A 17,764-nucleotide genomic window follows, 5' to 3' on the forward strand; every position below is an offset into this window, starting at 1 on the left:
TTCGCAAAGAAAGATTTTTTTTTATTACTTCTGCGTCTTTTTTTTGGGGGGGTGGGGGGGTAAGTATAAAACACTAGTTAGGTGAGGGGCCGAAATGTCCTATGAAAACATTTCACCAATAGCCTGAGGTTTTGCCAAGGTAAATGAGCCGTGACGACTATTTTCATAAAAAGCAATAAAGATGGGTAATTATAAAAATGTCAATACAAATTCATCTTTCAAAAATCTATAAGGCCATTATATTCTTAATTAAAAAGATGATCAGATAAGTCTAAGTAAATTGCATTTTCCTGCACAAGCGACCGTTAGGCTTCAGCTCCCGTTTGTTTAGCAAATTCTTCAACAAAAACATTAAGTCTGAAATATTCATCTAATCCATTGTATTGATAGGAATCCCCCCCTCCTTCAAAACACAGGGTTCTGTACTTCATACACACATGCGTCATTAGCCACACTTCAGTCGCAGAGCCATTGGGTCATTAAGCCGCTGCATTTGCTCCTACACTCATTCACATTCCATTAGTTGACTTCAAAATGATTCATATTTACTTTTTTTTTTTTACCTAAATGCATCATCAAACAGGTGTAAAAACACAAATCATGGATTTCACAAAAAAATTAAAAATTAAATTAAAAAAAATAAAAATAAAAAATGCATATGCTCCCAAAATACTCTTTATACTATTTGATAGTAATTAAAATACTAAATAGAAATACTCTTATTCCATTTACTTACCATGTTTTACGATAGAGTGAAGCCCCAGTTATTTATGTATGTATGCATGGATGGATGGATGAAAAAAATAACTCATTAATCTTAGGGCTGCAGTTATCGATTATTTAAGTATTCGAATAATCTATCAACTACTTAGTTAGAATAATCGAGTAATCGGATTAGGACCAGTGTTGTTTTTGGCAGCCCTTTTAATTTTCGTCTTAGTCTTTCGGTCGATAAAACCTATTAGTCATATTTACCGTATTGGCCCGAATATGAGACGGTGTTTTTTGCATTGAAACAAGACTGAAAAAAGGGGGGTCGTCTTATATCCGCGCTCCAGACATTATACCCATTCACAACGCTAGATGGCGCCAGATATCATTGACGCGAATGCTGAACTTGAGGAGTAATGTTCCGTCATGACAGATCTCAGCTACTCTCAAGCTTAACCAGTTTGCATTATTTTATTGCAATGTTTTTCCTTATTCAGATTTGGTTCAAGACCACAGTTACAGTTAGACCTCACTTTGATGGTTATTGCAGTTATTGCAATTTTGTTGTTTTATCACAATAGATTGGTGTATCTACATTTCAAAAACCAGAAGCCATTCATTTACGAATGTCATTGCACTTTAGTTTACATAATAAAAGGTTCCGATATTAAGATTTGAATGAGGCAAAATAACATGCTTTTTCTGTCAAATATAATGTTATAATCTTTTTTTTTTTTGTCAGATGTACAGTAATTATTTTCTGTATAAAAATTAATTTGGTGTTCAAAAAGTCTTTTTTCAAACTTGAGTCTTGAAAAAGACGGGGTCGTCTGATAATCAGGGCCATCTTATATTCGGGCCAATACGGTAAGTCATTTCAAAATGTTTTCGTCTTTGTCTGGTTTTAGTCGAGGAAATCTCACACAAATTTCGTCTAGTTCTAGTCGACAGTAAATCAAAATGTTTTCGTCTGTAATATTCAAAAGTTTTAGTCCAAAAATAATGTAAAAAAAAAAAATGTTTTTTTTTAATTCCAAGATCCAACTATTCGAATGAACATTGACAGAAGAGCACATAATGAGCATATACAGTACAAGCATCAACAAATCTATCATGTTAAAAAACACACTAAGCAGGAAAACAGTACATTATTTTCAATGTATTATATCCACAAACTGTGTGTGGAAAAAGTTGAGAGTTTAAGAGGACGCTCGCCGTTAGCAGTGCCTAATGCTAACACTACTGTTAAATTTAGTGTGTGATGATCGCTCAGCATTGACCTTTGAAGGCTAAAGCAAGATTGCATATTGTCTCTTGCCAAGATAAAAAGCAAAATCTTACAGTGTGTGTCTCAATACAAGCAATGGCGAGACTGGAGAGAACCTAGGGGGTGATTTGGGGGGGGGGGGGGGGGTACAGCACGTCAAATGAGTGACACAACCAGACACTATGCAGTCTAACAACACATAAAATCTCACACATTGTGAACATGCGATGGAAACTATGGCGTATTTTCGTTTCGTTCTCGTCCCATCAGACGAAAACTAGTCTCCCAAGACAAATTTTTAGCTCGTTATCATCTTGTCATTGTCATCAAAAAATTGTTTGTTGACGAAATATTTTCGTTTTAGTCATCCTTGATGAAAACAACACTGATTAGGATCATTTAATGCTTTGCAGAGTAAATTTTAGAAGCTCTAAATCACAAAGGCTTGCTAAGAATGCACTAAGTGCATTAAATGCAAATCCAAATAAAATTCCCTAGTTTTTCTTCAAATTATGCAGAATTGGATTTTCCATTCCACAAGAACAATAAATGCCTTTAAAAATAAATGTAAATACCTGAGCTTAGCCTCAAACGGTTTAAAAAAATTTTTAAAAATGATCTAAATACAACAAAAGAACAATTAGATAACTTGCATAGCAAAAGTCTGCTGGCTTAAATGCTATAAGATGAACTTTTTTTTTAACATCTCTTAAAAAAATCATTCAAACATGTTCACACATAAAACTGCTAAATATACCTATAAACTAAATTACGAATGCATTAACAATCATATGAGCTCAAACCAAATTACACAACCTTATGTTGGTCTTAACAGGGAGCGGCTGGATTCAGCCATATTAAATGAGTTATGGCATATTTCCTGTCACCACTAGAGGGCAGTGTATCCACCCAAATCAATCTAACTAAATGCAACAATTTCAAACTAAACCAGTACAACGTAACTCTAATTAAACGGATCTTCAAAGCAGCAAAATTTGATTTGAATATTTTTTCTAATCGAATTAATCGATTAAATCGGTGCAGCACTAATTAATTTAAAGAACTGAAATATCACAATATGACAGAAGCCTTTCAATTTAGGGCTGCAGCTATCGATTGTTTTAGTAGTCGATTAATCGATGAACTAGTTAGTTTGACTTATCAAGTATTTGGATAAGGCACATAAAAAATTTAAATTCTGGAGCCGAGCCTCAAACGGTATACAAAAATAAATAAATGAGGATCTAAGTACAACAAAAGAACAATTGGCGAACTTGTAGAGCAAAAGTCCGCTAGCTTAAATATTATAAAATGCCAACTTTTTTTTTTACAATGCTCTTAACAAATGGTTCAAAAACATATGCCCATAAAAAAAGGCTAAATATACCAATAAACTAAATTACAAATGCATTAGCAAAACAGCAGATGAAACAAAAACTTAGCTTATGTTGGTCTTAACAGGGAGCAGCTGGATTCAACCACGTAAAATGAGTTATATTACATTCACTGTTGCCACTAGAGGGCAGTATATCCACCCAAATCAATAAAACTAAATGCAAAGACTTTCAAAACATACTATTACGACGCCACTTTAATCAAACGAATCCTCGAAGCAGCAACATTTCATTTGAATCTTTTTTCTAATCAAATTACTCGAGTTAATCTAATAATCGATGCAGCACTACTTCAATTCTCCATTGGATAAATTACACAAAATATCTGAGCTCCACATTATGAATGAGTAATAAAAAAATAACAATTATAACAATAATTATTTTTTTAAGTACACAAAAAACAGCATCCCATGACATTTTTATATAATACAATGAAATAAATTTGTACAAGGCCATTTTTTAATTATAAATGTTTGATTCCAAAGCTCTCAAACATGACATTCAAACATTATAAAGAAAACTTTGAGTGGTACACAACATCTCTCCACGCGTTATTTTAAGTGTGTTTTTGTGTGCATGGACATCTCACGCTCGTACTAATGTTTTGATCTGCTGTGTGTGTGTGTTCACATTGGACATTAGGGCATCTCTCAAAGCAGTAATGGGCTTTGATTCCCCAGGGCTGCAGTGAGATGGCCACTTCTTACATTAGCCAGTCAGGTATGACAGTGCCACGGCTCGCCTTCCCCTTGGTCGGCCTGGATTAATAATAAATGAAAGTGGTATTTCAGTCCTCCAAATCATCCACAGGGTCAAGACTCTTTTCTCGCAATGAACTTTGTAAGACGCGCCGAAGCGCAGCGAGACGCTAAAGGTTAGCGTCTCGGACAAGACAATGGTGCATTCGGCCTGCAAGCACAAGTAGTTGATAAACATCCACTACAACGACTCAACCCCTCCCTGTTGTTGGTGAGCACCTTTCTTTTGCGGCTTCCTACATGTGTACGTGCAGATGTGGCAGTTAGGCTTGCTAAGAGGAAACGTTAGCATTAATCTGCTGCTAAATTGCCCAACTGATTTTTCCAAAGACTGCAATTTTAAAAGCTCACACCAAAAATATAGCAATTTTCAATGTTATTTGCTCAAATGGCTTCAGATTAGTGTGTACTGAGATGACAAAAAAAATGTGGCAAAAGCAGCGATTTCAATTGTCCTATTGCTCATGCTTGAATAAGTTACTGCTTTTTAGCAACTGGACCAGTTTTGAGCTCAGTTTTGAGTTAAGTATTATAACAAAATTATAGATTCTGACAGTTTTTTTTTTCCTATCCTATTTTACGTTCAATTTGTCTGACCAGTCAAGTTTGCCAATTAGTGATTTTTTTTTTTTTATTTAAAATCCGAACCAAAATCACAAACTGAACAGAATTCAAATCGTTAACACTTCAAATAATTTTCAAAGGCATTTAGAAAGTTCAAAATTCAAAATCTAGTATAGAACAACTCAGTCCATCAAAAAATAAATAAATAAATAAAAATTCAATTCCTACCATAACCCTTGTTGTTCAGGTGGGGAAATAGAAGAAATCCAACTCGTGGGTAGCTCGCCACTTGGTTTTCACTGAGAATCCTGTTGTCCTTCAAGTCGTTGTCATCCTCGTCGTTCTTCAATCCGGTTGTCTGAATTTCTACTGAAACCTGGCCTGTTATCAGTCCACAAGATATTTTTAGTCATTTTCTAAACAAAACAAAAAAAAAGTTTAAAATTATTTCAATCCGGCTGTTAAAGTAACACTTGGTAAATTTTCAGTTTTGGTCGAATTTAGCGACGCCTGGCCGTTTCATAGTTTATTTTTTGAGACTCTTCCAGTCAGCTGATCGTCACCTCCACCCGCTGGCTACTTCCCCTCCCACTATGACGAAAGCTGATCGACGCTGGACGGACCGGCGACGTCGCCGCAGCTGATTGACCACTAAAAAAAGGCGCCAAGCTTCAAAAACCTGCCTGTCAACGCTCTCGGAGGTCACATTTGACAGCATTCTGCCGCGGTCCTCCTCGCCAGCTGTTTGCTCGCCTTTCACTCTTGTGTGCGTTTGATCGCTAGTTTGATACACTTCCGCTTCTTCGGTGAGGTCTTTTGTGTTTTGCCATTATTGGATCGTTTTTGTTCACCACTGTAAATAAGAGCACTGAAGCAGTAGGGGTAAGTCGCCATTTCTGTTGAACCCGTTTTCTCCTGTTTTATTTAGTGTAAGAAGCTAGGTTAGTGGCTGTCTTTTCTTTGTTCCTTTTCATGATCAGGGTTTAGTTAGCGGGCGGGGTTTAAGTGTAGATTACTTTTGTTTGTTGTTTTGGCCTGGGCTTACCCTGAAGCCGCGCTTCATCCACATTTTGAACATATTCATTGCGAGTTTGATTGTTGTGTAAATAAATTTGTGTCCACTCGTACGTTGTGTGGCTCGTTTTATGTTGCGCCCTTAGCGAGGCGTCCGTGGGACGTAACAGACGCCAGTGGACAAAAACGGTTTTGTAGGCCTGCACAAAATATCGTTAGAACATCGCTATCGCATTGTGCGCATGAGCAATGGTCCTATCGCAGAGGTGCAATTTGTATTTTGGAGGGGGGGGGGGTCTTCATAAAAACAGCAAGTGTGCAGAGACATGGCCTCCTGACTCCCATTTATCAGAGCTTGGTAGAGTAGCCAAAAATTGTACTCAAGTAAGAGTCGCGTTACTTCAAAATAATACTCAAGTAAAAGGAGTCATTATCCAAGAAATGTACTCAAGTACTAGGAAAAAGTACAAGGTGAAAAGAATACTCAAGTAATGAGTAACGCTGTGAGTAACTGCGCACAATTTTTAAAATTTAAATATGGTATTTTTTTCTCAGCACATACGCCAAATATATATATTTTTTTACGGTGCTTTAAAGACCATGTGACTGAACAGTCTGACGTGCTGGAAGAACGGCAAGCTTGAGTCTGATTGGTATAATGGAGTCATGTGATTATTGTTGCGACATTTCATTGGTGAAACTTGAGCATCTCTGACAAAAATAAAGTCGATATTTCGAATAAAGAGGAAAAATATAATGACTCTAGTGTAGCCCAAAGTAGCAGAGTATGAGTAGCGTTTCTTATTCACGAATCTAGTCAAGAAAAAGTACATTTTTCTCAAAAAGTTACTCAAGTAAATGTAATGGAGTAAATGTAATGCATGACTACTCACCTCTGCCTTTAAAATACAGCAATCTTCATCATTCAAAAATTAACCCCCTTAGCCTGGAATATACGGTATTATATGAATAGAATGTGGTCATGGTGAGTCAACCAAAGTATCTGTCCAAATTCTTCTGGTTATAGCATCGCAATATATTTCGCAAATGCGCCCCAAAAAATCGCAATGTCAGTTTTTTCCAATATCCAAATCGTTCAGCCGTAGTGTTTTGCCTTCAGGAAGACTGCGTTTCCAATGAGGACTCGCACAGTGTTGTAAAATCATCAGCCAATCAAAAATCCATCTCCCGGTCGCCTGCAGATGGATTAAAAAAACAATTCTGTTTCCAGCAGTTGTGTGAAGGATGAAGAGTAATAAGGTAATGAATCTAGTTGTGGCTAAACAATGGCATACGACGGTTAGCAACCATTTGGCTTAGGGGTCGTTTACATGTTGACGCTGCGACACCAAGACGCAACAATTGAGTTGCGAAATGGACTCGCCTTAATATGGTGACAGTGAAAACAGAGGGCGACGACACAAACCTTTGATTCCGGGCTCCAAAGTGGAAGGATTCGATTGCGAGGCTAGCTCCGCAAGCACATAATTGTAAAGCTCTCGCGCCGATGACGTCAGCACTCACACATGCATTTAGGGCATGCGCAGCGCTGCTACTAAACATCAAAAACAGCAACTATGGCGGAATGTCGGCTTTAATTTACTGTTTTTATAATAGTTTTGATTTAAATATGTTTATTATTTGCATTTTTGTGTCTTTTGGAGCAAAAGACGAATGCTATTGCTTGGAGAGGGCGGGCATGTTGTCTTCCAGGCTGAGGAGGTTGATGGTGCCAAGGAAATGCATATTTGGCTGTCGCCTTGTAAATCTGCACTGCCCCCTAGAGCCTGGCATGAATACTACATCGTTTTCACGTGGAATTGCGACATCGTTCGAATAGAGACGGAACCATATAAATGCAAACATGAAATTTGTCGTAATTTCGGTGCGTCACCATGCAAACTCCCCGTTAGTGTGGAAGCAAGTGAAAGCCGGGCCAATGTTTATTCTGTATATTCCAGTAGCCTGCCTTTTATTTTCCTCCTCAAACAAAACTTTATGTCTCTATTGTTGTTCTGCCATATTTGTAGAATTCGCGTGAAAGCATTCGCATCAACTCCAGTCTTTATAACGAATGGGTAAAAGGGGAAGTGACGTATTTCGTAAAGCAGTCAGCACATTTGTTTAAAGGGTTTCTGCCACCCTCCTCATAGTTAATAAGTGTCGGTGAAAGCGATACAGACCTCCTCAAGATATATAAGAGGTGTCATTCAACTAGTTGTCAGTGGACATATTATGACAAATGTTATGAAAATATTTTTAAAAAGGTTGAAAATAGGGCTGAACGATATTGGAAAAAACCTTTTGGGGTTTTGAGATATATATTGCAATATTAAAACTAGAAGAATTTTCATCAGATGGCATGAATACCTCTGACTGAAAAATTAGTTTCCCCCTTGTTTTTCTCATTTATCCTTTTATTCTTAATTTTTCCTTCTTTATTTTATATTCTTTAAACAATTTATCATATTCTTGATGATTAAAAAACATAATCTTAGTTTCTGTACTTTTTTTATTGTTGCTTAATGGATGTAAAGTGCTTCAATTTTTGTATTTATTTATTATTCATTTATTTAAGAACTGAAAGTGCAAAAAAAGTTTGCAAAACCGTGCTATATGATTGTAATCATATATTACTGTTTAATCCAGGCTAAGGGGGTTTATCTGTGAACGATCGAGAGTGCTGTATATAAAAGGGATTCAGGAAGCCTAATTTTGTGCAGGCCTAGTTGAAAAGTTACCTAGTGTTGCTTTAAGAAGACCGAATTTCGAGACCTAAAATGGGTTGGTTGCCCGTTTTTTTTTTTTTTTTTAAAACAGATTTTACAGATTAAATGAATCCAAATCACACAATATAATACATCATTATTTTTACATTAAAATAAAATAAATTTAAAAAAACAATGACATACATACAATATCATTCTCCGTTTAATTGTATAGGGAATGGGACGTACTACGTCACTGTTTGGCTAGGCCGCCATGCTGGCAATATGCTTCCGGCAGGCTCAACGGGGATTGTAACGTGTGGTAGTGCTAACCTAATTCCTTCGGTGTATTAGAAAGAAAATATGGGTGTGCATTGTTGTGTTACCGGGTGCAACAGTGTCTCCTGCGACAAAAAAAAAAGGGCGAGGAAAACTGGACTCACTTCTCACCGTTTTTCTGCATGGAGGACCAAATATCAGATCACGAAGGCACGACGGATGGCTGGGTTGCAGCGGTTCGTCGGAAAAGCATTTCTTTTGATCATATTTCTGCTGGAATGAGAGCGTGTTCCCGTCATCTCTACTCTTGTAAGTTGAACGATTTATCCGTTTTGGTTTCAATACGTTTTTTTATTTTATTTTTTTACCGTTGTGTAAATCTGCCTCGGTAGCAATGCTAACCTACTCCTCCTTCTCACCTACCTGTTGTGTTACTAGGTAAACCTGCTGACAAGACATCCCGATTGGTCACCATCTCTCTTCTTGGATTATTTGACAAAGAAAATTTGTTCAATTGAGTGGTTCCATTTGTCTTGTGTCGGAATCAAACAAGCCCCTGCAGCAGACGTCGTCTGGGTCTGCCTTTCTTGCTGATAAACTGCGGGCTTTTAACTTGTGAAAATGCAAGAACTTTAATGCACATATTTATTCTGCCTGGCTATTTAACTAAGGCCAGTGAAGTGTTGTTTTTTTTAACCACTTTGACAAAGACACGTTTCATTGTAATGTTGAATTGATAAATTCTATTATTATTTATAATTATTCTTGTTTGCACTAATGTAGACTTTAGACTGTCAATTCAAATAGTGTTGGAAAAGTTGCAATACCTAAAATAGAAATGCAAGAACTGTAATGTACATATTTATACACCTTTATCTACCTGAGGCCACTGAATGTTTTTTTAACTGCTTTGAAAAATACAGGTTTTGTTGTGATCTTGTATTTATATAGTATATAGCTTTTTATAATGTATTATGTATTATAATATTTGCTACCCCCTGTCAGAGTGTGGGCCATTTTGCACTAAAAGGATTTTAAACTGTCAGTTCAAATATTGTGTTGGAGAACTTGCAATACCTAAAATGGAAATGCAAGAACTTTAAACCACATATTTATTCTGTCTGGCAATTTACCCAAGGCCAGTAAATAGTTTTTAAACTGCTTTGACAAAGACACATTTATGTTAAACTTGTATATATTATAATTATATAATATTTGCTGACCCTATCAGAGGGTGGGCCTTGTTTGCACTAATTTAAAGATTTTAAACTGTCAGCTCAAATATTGTATTGGAGAAGTTGCATTACTTGAAATAAATCTATTGCAACTTATCAGTCCCAGTTCTTGTCTACAACACTGTCCACACATTGTCAATGCATATTCCAAATAGAATAACAAAATTAAGTCACCTGACTTTGTAATTATTACACCTGTTTATTATGAAGACCTGAAGTAAACAACAAGCAGTTACAGTTTGTCAGGAAGTTGTTCAAGTCATGTTTTGGTATTCATATTTTATTGACTTTTCACAACAACACTTGGGATCGTGTTTGTAAGAGCAGAGCAAACTGAAGTTTCAGCGTGCACTCTTCGCCTTTCCAACCTCTCATAACGCTCCGATGTGGTGCGCTTGACCTCAGAATAACCCAAGAAGAGATATGGTGACCAATCGGGATGTGTTGTCAGCATTTCATATGCAGGTTTTCCTAGTAACACAACAGGTAGGTGAGGAGGAGGAGTAGGTTAGCATTGCTACCGAGGCAGATTTACACAACGGTAAAAAAAAATAAAAAAACGTATTGAAACCAAAACGGATAAATCGTTCTACTTACAAGAGTAGAGATGACGGGAACACGCTCTCATTCCAGCAGAAATATGATCAAAAGAAATGCTTTTCCGACGAACCGCTGCAACCCAGCCATCCGTCGTGCCTTCGTGATCTGATATTTGGCCCTCCATGCAGAAAAACGGTGAGAAGTGAGTCCAGTTTTCCTCGCCCTTTTTTTTTTTTTGTCGCAGGAGACACTGTTGCACCCGGTGACACAACAATGCACACCCATATTTTCTTTCTAATACACCGAAGGAATTAGGTTAGCACTACCACACGTTACAATCCCCATTGAGCCTGCCGGAAGCATATTGCCAACATGGCGGCCTAGCCAAACAGTGACGTAGTACGTCCCATTCCCTATTAACAGTGGCAGGTGCATGTGCCTAATGCATAGTTGCTCCGCTAAAACAACTTCTAAAAATAAGCATTTATACAAAATAAAACTTACCAAAACGTGTCTGGTTGAGCTTTTGAGCCTTCCAAAGGGTCACACCGCTCTTCTGGTAAGACTCAGGGTCGGCCTTTTGGAAGGAAAAGAGTTTATTCGTCTCCGTTTGGTTAGCACTAGCTTGTAGCTAATTACTCAGCTTCCCATCAGTCTCTTGTCCAAGACTCTTGGGTAGGGGAGGGGCTCTTTCACACTTGCAAAAAACTTTATTAGCAAAAGAGAAAATTCTTAATCTATTGCGTATTTACAAATTTTATCCGTTTAGAAAATTACAATTTTGTTTACTTTTAATATAAAATTGACTTTCTATTTTGTGTTTCATTGATTACTTATTTGCTGATTTTTTGATGCAATAATTTTAACTGGGGTGACAACAACATAGAATGATGCAGGATGTGGTTCAGTATTTGTGACTGACATTCATTTCACTTTACTGCAGTTGAACCTACAGTATTTTATATTTAACGCAGGCAATTTATTTTAGGTCTTAGGATCGGTGACACAAATGACATCACTGTAAATGTCTCCAAACATCAGTTTTCACTTTAACAGGAGTTTAAAAAAAAAAAATCATATATCCTCTGCATAAAATGTGTTCCTAATATCCCCAAATGTCTATTGATTTGTGCGGCGCATTGTGTCAGTAAAAGTCACTTCAAAGCAGCAACCTCTTATAAATCTCCACGTGTGCGATCAAGTTGAGTTAATAACGACTGTTTATAGCTCCGTCCCAGACAGCCATTCCGCTTCATTCTTCTATTTACCCTGCAAGGTGAAGTTAACCTTCTTCAGCTCATTGTAGCCAGAGGAGAAAGCAGAGATTAGTGTATTGGTCATGGTGATGTGACTGTGCATAAAGTACACAAGCATATGAAAAAATATATATATATTGCTCTTCCCCGCAAGACAACTTTAAAGTTTATTGTATTGAAACTCAATGCCTAGTGACAACAGAGAATTGATTTGTGGAAGCCACTGACTGACAAGGCACCATATGCTTGTCTCTTATGATCACAACTCACAAGACGACCCTCGTGAGGAAAAGCGGTATGGAAAAAAGATGTGTTCTATTTGTGGTTGATTTTATTTCATATTTGTGTGGCGATGAATGTTAGCAAATTTGATTTGTAATCATTTTATCATAGGAAAAGTATTTGCTAAATTGTTTGTCACTTAATTTAATTGCTGGCATAATAAATAAATGTTTTAGGATGGTGATACTTCGTACCAGTGTTGCGGATTAGATTGTTCAACTTCCAGAGTAGGCCTGAACAATATTAGAACAAATTATTGCAATTTTTTTTCCTGTTTGCGATACTATATTGCCATATTAAAACTAGACGAATTTTCACCAGATAACTTGAATAGCTCTGTTTGGGATAGGTCTGAACAATATTGGAAAAAATTAACATTGCGATATGTATTGGTAAGGCTTCACACTTACTTTTTGCATTGGTTGCAATGGTGTGCATAACCGTTTCCTTCAAGGGCGTAGGTTTGGTCTCAAAATTGGTAGGGACGCTATAACAGTATAGGTTGCATGTGCACTTTTTGCTGGGGACGGGACATTAATAACACCAAATTACTCGTATATTCAACATACATCTACATACATACAAGGCATGTGCTGGTGTGACATTCTGATGGTATGATAACCTTTAGCAAAAATATCATGGTTTCATGGTATTGCAATTACAGCTCTAAAATGTGTTACTTTTAGATATCTGGGTTACATCTTTTTTTTATTTTTAACTTTTTTCCATTGAACAGAATTTGTATTTGTTATACTCTTGTAGCTGGTGAGAAACATTCATGACAGTGTTTACTAACCTTTAATTTTGTATAAATGCGAAATCATTTTGGAGGCATTGCATCATCGGCAGCCACCATCCGCAAACATGTTTTACACGTCGGTTGGCCCTCCTCATCTAAGCCGCGGCTGTCTGTAACTTTTCTGTTGCCGAAGTATTCCCATTCCAGCGATTTTGTTTTCTTCAATGGGGAAAAAAAGTTCAGGAGTTTCACCTCCTCTAGCCATCTTGTAGCACAGGTGACTCACTGACACTGAGCAACAACTGGTGGGGGAGGGTTGACCCTTACAGCTGCAAGCGAGGGATTTGTCCCTGCACTTTTGGGACATAAACAATAGCTAATACTGGTTTTGAAACTGTGACGTTTTCATACCATGGTATACCTTGGAACCGGTAATCGTCACATGTCTAATACATACTATAAAGTTTTATACATACTGTAATGCTTTTTACTGTGCTTACTATACAAACTATACATACATATGCAGAGATGAAAATTATGATGTCCTGAAAAAGGGGTCTCAACCAGGCCATTGTGAAAAATTTTTTCTTTGAAATATAAAGGCAACTTGAAGGCATGCAAAATCAAAAATAATAGGCAGAGACCTTAAAGGGTTAAGGTGCGTCACCACAAAATGAAGACGCACCCACATTTTTGATTGCATCACCTTTAACGCCAATTCATTCATTCTTTCATCTTCTGAACTGTTTATCCTCACGAGGTTTACGGGGCTGCTGGAGCCTATCACAGCTAAGTGCAAGCAGAAGGCATGGTACACCCTGAATTGGGTGCCAGCCACATCTCTACACACAACCATTCACGCACACACTCACACCTACGGACAATTTGGAGTGCTCAATCAGCATACCATGCACGTTTTTTGGGATGGAGGAACTCGGAGTACACTACTGAACTACCAAGTCCTCTCTGGCCAGATCAAAGCTACAAACCTGTCAATCATCGTTAACTTTAAGTACCAAACGCCAGCTGCGCTGGTGACCAAGAAAAACAGTTATGTCCCACTGAGGGAAGGAGGGAGGGTGAGATGCTATGGCGCAGTACAAGCATGAAGCAGAAAAACATGTCTCCGTGTTCAAAAAACAACAACAAAAATATAGCACCTCCTTCTGATGCGAGTATTGCACATCCGCACAACGCCATGACAATGTTCAAACGATATACACTACATACCTGTCAACCCGAGGCTGTTGGCAATCTTACAAATAGTGACGTATGCCCTTACAAATTGGTGACTAATCTTACAACGTTCTATATAGTGTGCAATATGAAATAAAAATAAAACTCAGTTTTTAAAATAATATGAATTTATTGTTAATATTGTAACATACAGTATAACCAAGTGCAATCAAAGAACAATATCTTCAGCTACTGCATGATTACTAAAATTTAACAGTGACTTTTGTTATAATTTTATGTAGCACTTTTGGCAATTTCTATCATGTCTTGATGGCTGCACTTTATGGCACTTCAGCTCGCAATTCAGTTTGACTTGAAGGTAATTCGTTGGTGTGTCCAGTTATAAATAAAAAAAGGTCAATTGATAAAATGAACTTACCGATGCAATCTTTGAGTCAGGGAACATTTCTTTTGCTAATTCTGAGAAGTGATCAGCAATAGTTGCAGGCAAATTGTGTTCGGCAACAAATTGGCAGAATAAAATCTTCACTTTTCATTCTGCAGACTTCATCTTTATGACCAGTGTTGTTAATCTTACTTTTAAAAAGTAATTAATTAGTTCCAAATTACTTCTCCCAAAAAGTAATTGAATTAGTAACTCAGTTATCTGAAGGTAAGAGTAATTAGTCACTTGGCAAAGTAACTGGTGTCAGGGCCGGCCCAGCCTATACGCAGACTATGCAGCTGCTTAGGGCCCCTGACCACTAGGGAGTCCCCAATCTGGCAATTGTTTAATGTATATTTTATTTTGTTGACTACAGTTTGCTTTAGTTGACTTTTTTGAGTTTTGATACTTAATTTCAAGCTTAAGAAATAAAAGTTCTTCCTTAACTTTTCATTTCCTCTTTTAGAAAAAGGTTTGGCGCTATATACTGTAAGTACTGACAATCATTTGGGGTGAGAAGTTTGAAGTATGCAATGCAACAAAATTTGATTAATATACAAAATATGGAAGTACAGTATGGGTTGGATTGCATGTATGGGTTTCACAGTACACTGTGACGAAATGGTGGGTCAAAAATATGGGCCCCTTGGCATTATTTTGCTTTGGGCCCCCAAATGGCCTGGGCCGGCCCTGACTGGTGTTACCCTTCATGTTTTTTGTTTTTTTTTTCATTAAAAAACAAAAAACATCGTAACCTTTGCTGTGTTTGGAAATCATTTAATGTTGTGAATCAACTGTTAAAGTTGTTAAAATTGCTACCGTTTTTGCATTAGTTTCCTTCTGTCTACTTTCGGCATGTGAAAGTGTTAAAACTGTATCATCATTAAAGATAGATTCAAGGCAAGATTTTGCCGATTTAGGCGTATGTTAGATAAAAAGTTACTAAGGTTCGCTAGGAAGGTTCACTACAACAGGGCCTTTCTGAGAAGTCTACTGCTTCAAAATGGCGGCTGTTTATTAACGCAGCCGTCTGTCATTTTGCATGCAGTTCTATAAGCATTTGATATCTAGGCGCAGATTGTAAGCTGTCGGCTACAGTCAGGAAATATTGGAGCCACCTAGCCTTTCATCGCGTTTGCTACTGCGTCACAACACTCAGTGTCTCTGGCATTTCTCGCGTCATTCAACCAACGTAGTAACGCATCATGACGCACATTGTCTCGTTGCCGAAACGGTGACAAAATCCGAACGGAGAAAAAAAAAAACGTAACACACGAAAAACGTACAGATTTTGAACGTACGGCGTACACATTTAAAAATCAGAGCTCACTTGTACAAATTACGCCGAAACCGTACAACTTGACAGGTATGGATATATTAGCTTTCTTATAGCTAATAGCAATAACCGAGTCACTTTTGTGTGACACTTCACAATCTGCCTTCATCTTTCCATCTTCCTGTTCATCTGTCCATCAATCAAGAGTGCTACTTAAGACGGAATCTCATCAGAACAAAGCAATCAGCCTCGCGTGTCACCCCTCATTTCATTAGAGGCCATACAAACCCTAGTGCATGAATGTGTGTGTATGTATGTGCACATGTGCAGGGGGGAGTGCTTATTAGCCAAGGTCAACTAATTATTTGACCAACTTAATGAAGGTCAGTACTTGTGTGTATCCCCATGCTGATGACCTGGACCTGATTGAGATAAATACTCCCCTTCAATGCACCTGTCATCTTGATTAAGAGACTAAGGGACACATTTTCTTGGTAATTTACTTTTTACAATTTTACATCAAGTTTGCTCTTCGTTAGGTTCCAAAGATCATTTTTATCAAGATGAGCGTATGCTTTGCATCCAAACTTTGGAAAAGACAATCTATGTAATTGTACAATATAGGCTTGTCACACAAGAATACAGTATAGTGTGCAGAGAACGTCACCATTAACATGATGGATCGGCCTACAAATGATGCAGATTTGGTTATAAGATTGAAATTACATATCCACTTACCTGGTTGTTTAATGAAGTGAAAGCGGCAATGTCTATTATTCTTGTGCTAGGTGTGATTACACAGTATGTCCAAGGCCTACTTACTGACTGGAAAGCACACGCAAGATTCTGCTATTGTATGAGGTGTGCACTCAACAAGATCATTATTGGGTCTATAGAGAGGTAGAAAGCCATTTAAGTTTCATTCTTCATTTAGATTTGCCATTCTAATAGTGTGGATAAAAAAACTTGCAAGCTGTGTAAGCCTCGTATTATACTAATATAATTTTATTACTGTACACAGAACAGTTAGTTCAACTCACAATATGCTGAATATTAGAGTTGTTCCGATCATGTTTTTTTGCTCCTGATCCGATCCCCATCGTTTTAGTTTGAGTATCTGCCGATCCCGATATTTCCTGATCCGATTGTTTTTTTTTTGCTCCTGATTCAGTTCCAATCATTTCCGATAATTTTTCCCGATCATATACATTTGGGCAATGCATTAAGAAAAAAATGAATAAAACTCGGACGAATATATACATTCAACATACAGTACATAAGAACTGTATTTGTTTATTATGACAATAAATCCTCAAGATGACATTTACATTATTAACATTCTTTCTGTGAGAGGGATCCACGGATAGAAAGACTTGTGACTTTGTATATTGTGACTAAATATTGCCATCTAGTGTATTTGTTGAGCTTTCAGTAAATGATACTGCAGCCATGCCCAAATGCATGATGGGAAGTGGGACCATGACTGTGCGTAGTGCACCAATTGATATATTGATCTCTGCGTTGGGAAATAACATAAGGTGTTAAGAAAAAGATCATTTGCTACCTTGCTTCCACACATTGCACCCCATGATATTTCTAATCGTAGGGAGAGGGATTGTAAGGCTTTAGCCAATTAAAAAACGGCTCCAAAGGCTGCCAAAATTCACTCTATTCATTTTACGCTGCCTTTTATCTCTCTATATAGGTAAAACGGCGCCATTACAGGTTGAGCATGACAATGCGTGAGTGGGTCGTGCAGCGCATGCATTAATTGCGGTAAATATTTTAACGTGATACATTTTTTTTTTTAATTAAATACCGCCGTTATTGGGATAAATTTGATAACCCTACCTTAAGCCTAAATTAAAGACTCTGGATGAGTATAACATTATGTCTGTAACGTTAAATACAATTAGAAAACGATTTAATTAAAAATATATATATATATATATATATATATATATATATATATATGTATAGTAAAAAAAGGCATGGCCGATATTTTTTTTGCCGATTCCGATACTTTGGAAATGACGTGATCGGACATCTCTACTGAATATACTGTGTAAAAGAGTGTAGAAGTCACATATGGCAGAGATTTAAAAATATACGTTTCTTCT

General features: G+C 37.2%; 1 protein-coding gene across 5 annotated transcripts in view; it reads right to left on the minus strand.

Annotated features, from left to right (window-relative positions):
* The window catches only part of zfhx4 (zinc finger homeobox 4), a 459,048-nt gene that overhangs the window by 397,999 nt on the left and 43,285 nt on the right, over positions 1-17,764 (minus strand). For 4 of the 5 annotated variants that reach the window (XM_057824359.1, XM_057824357.1, XM_057824356.1 and 1 more), the window contains 2 exons: positions 10,975-11,047; positions 4,923-5,075 (listed from right to left, as the gene is read on the minus strand). The gene's annotated coding sequence lies outside the window, so the exon portion shown is untranslated. Of the gene's footprint in view, positions 1-4,922; positions 5,076-10,974; positions 11,139-17,764 lie in introns of those variants that run through there. The other variant, XM_057824354.1, reaches the window with a different exon arrangement.

Source organism: Corythoichthys intestinalis, chromosome 20, assembly GCF_030265065.1.
Source record: "Corythoichthys intestinalis isolate RoL2023-P3 chromosome 20, ASM3026506v1, whole genome shotgun sequence".
Classification (NCBI taxonomy): Eukaryota; Metazoa; Chordata; class Actinopteri; order Syngnathiformes; family Syngnathidae; genus Corythoichthys; species Corythoichthys intestinalis.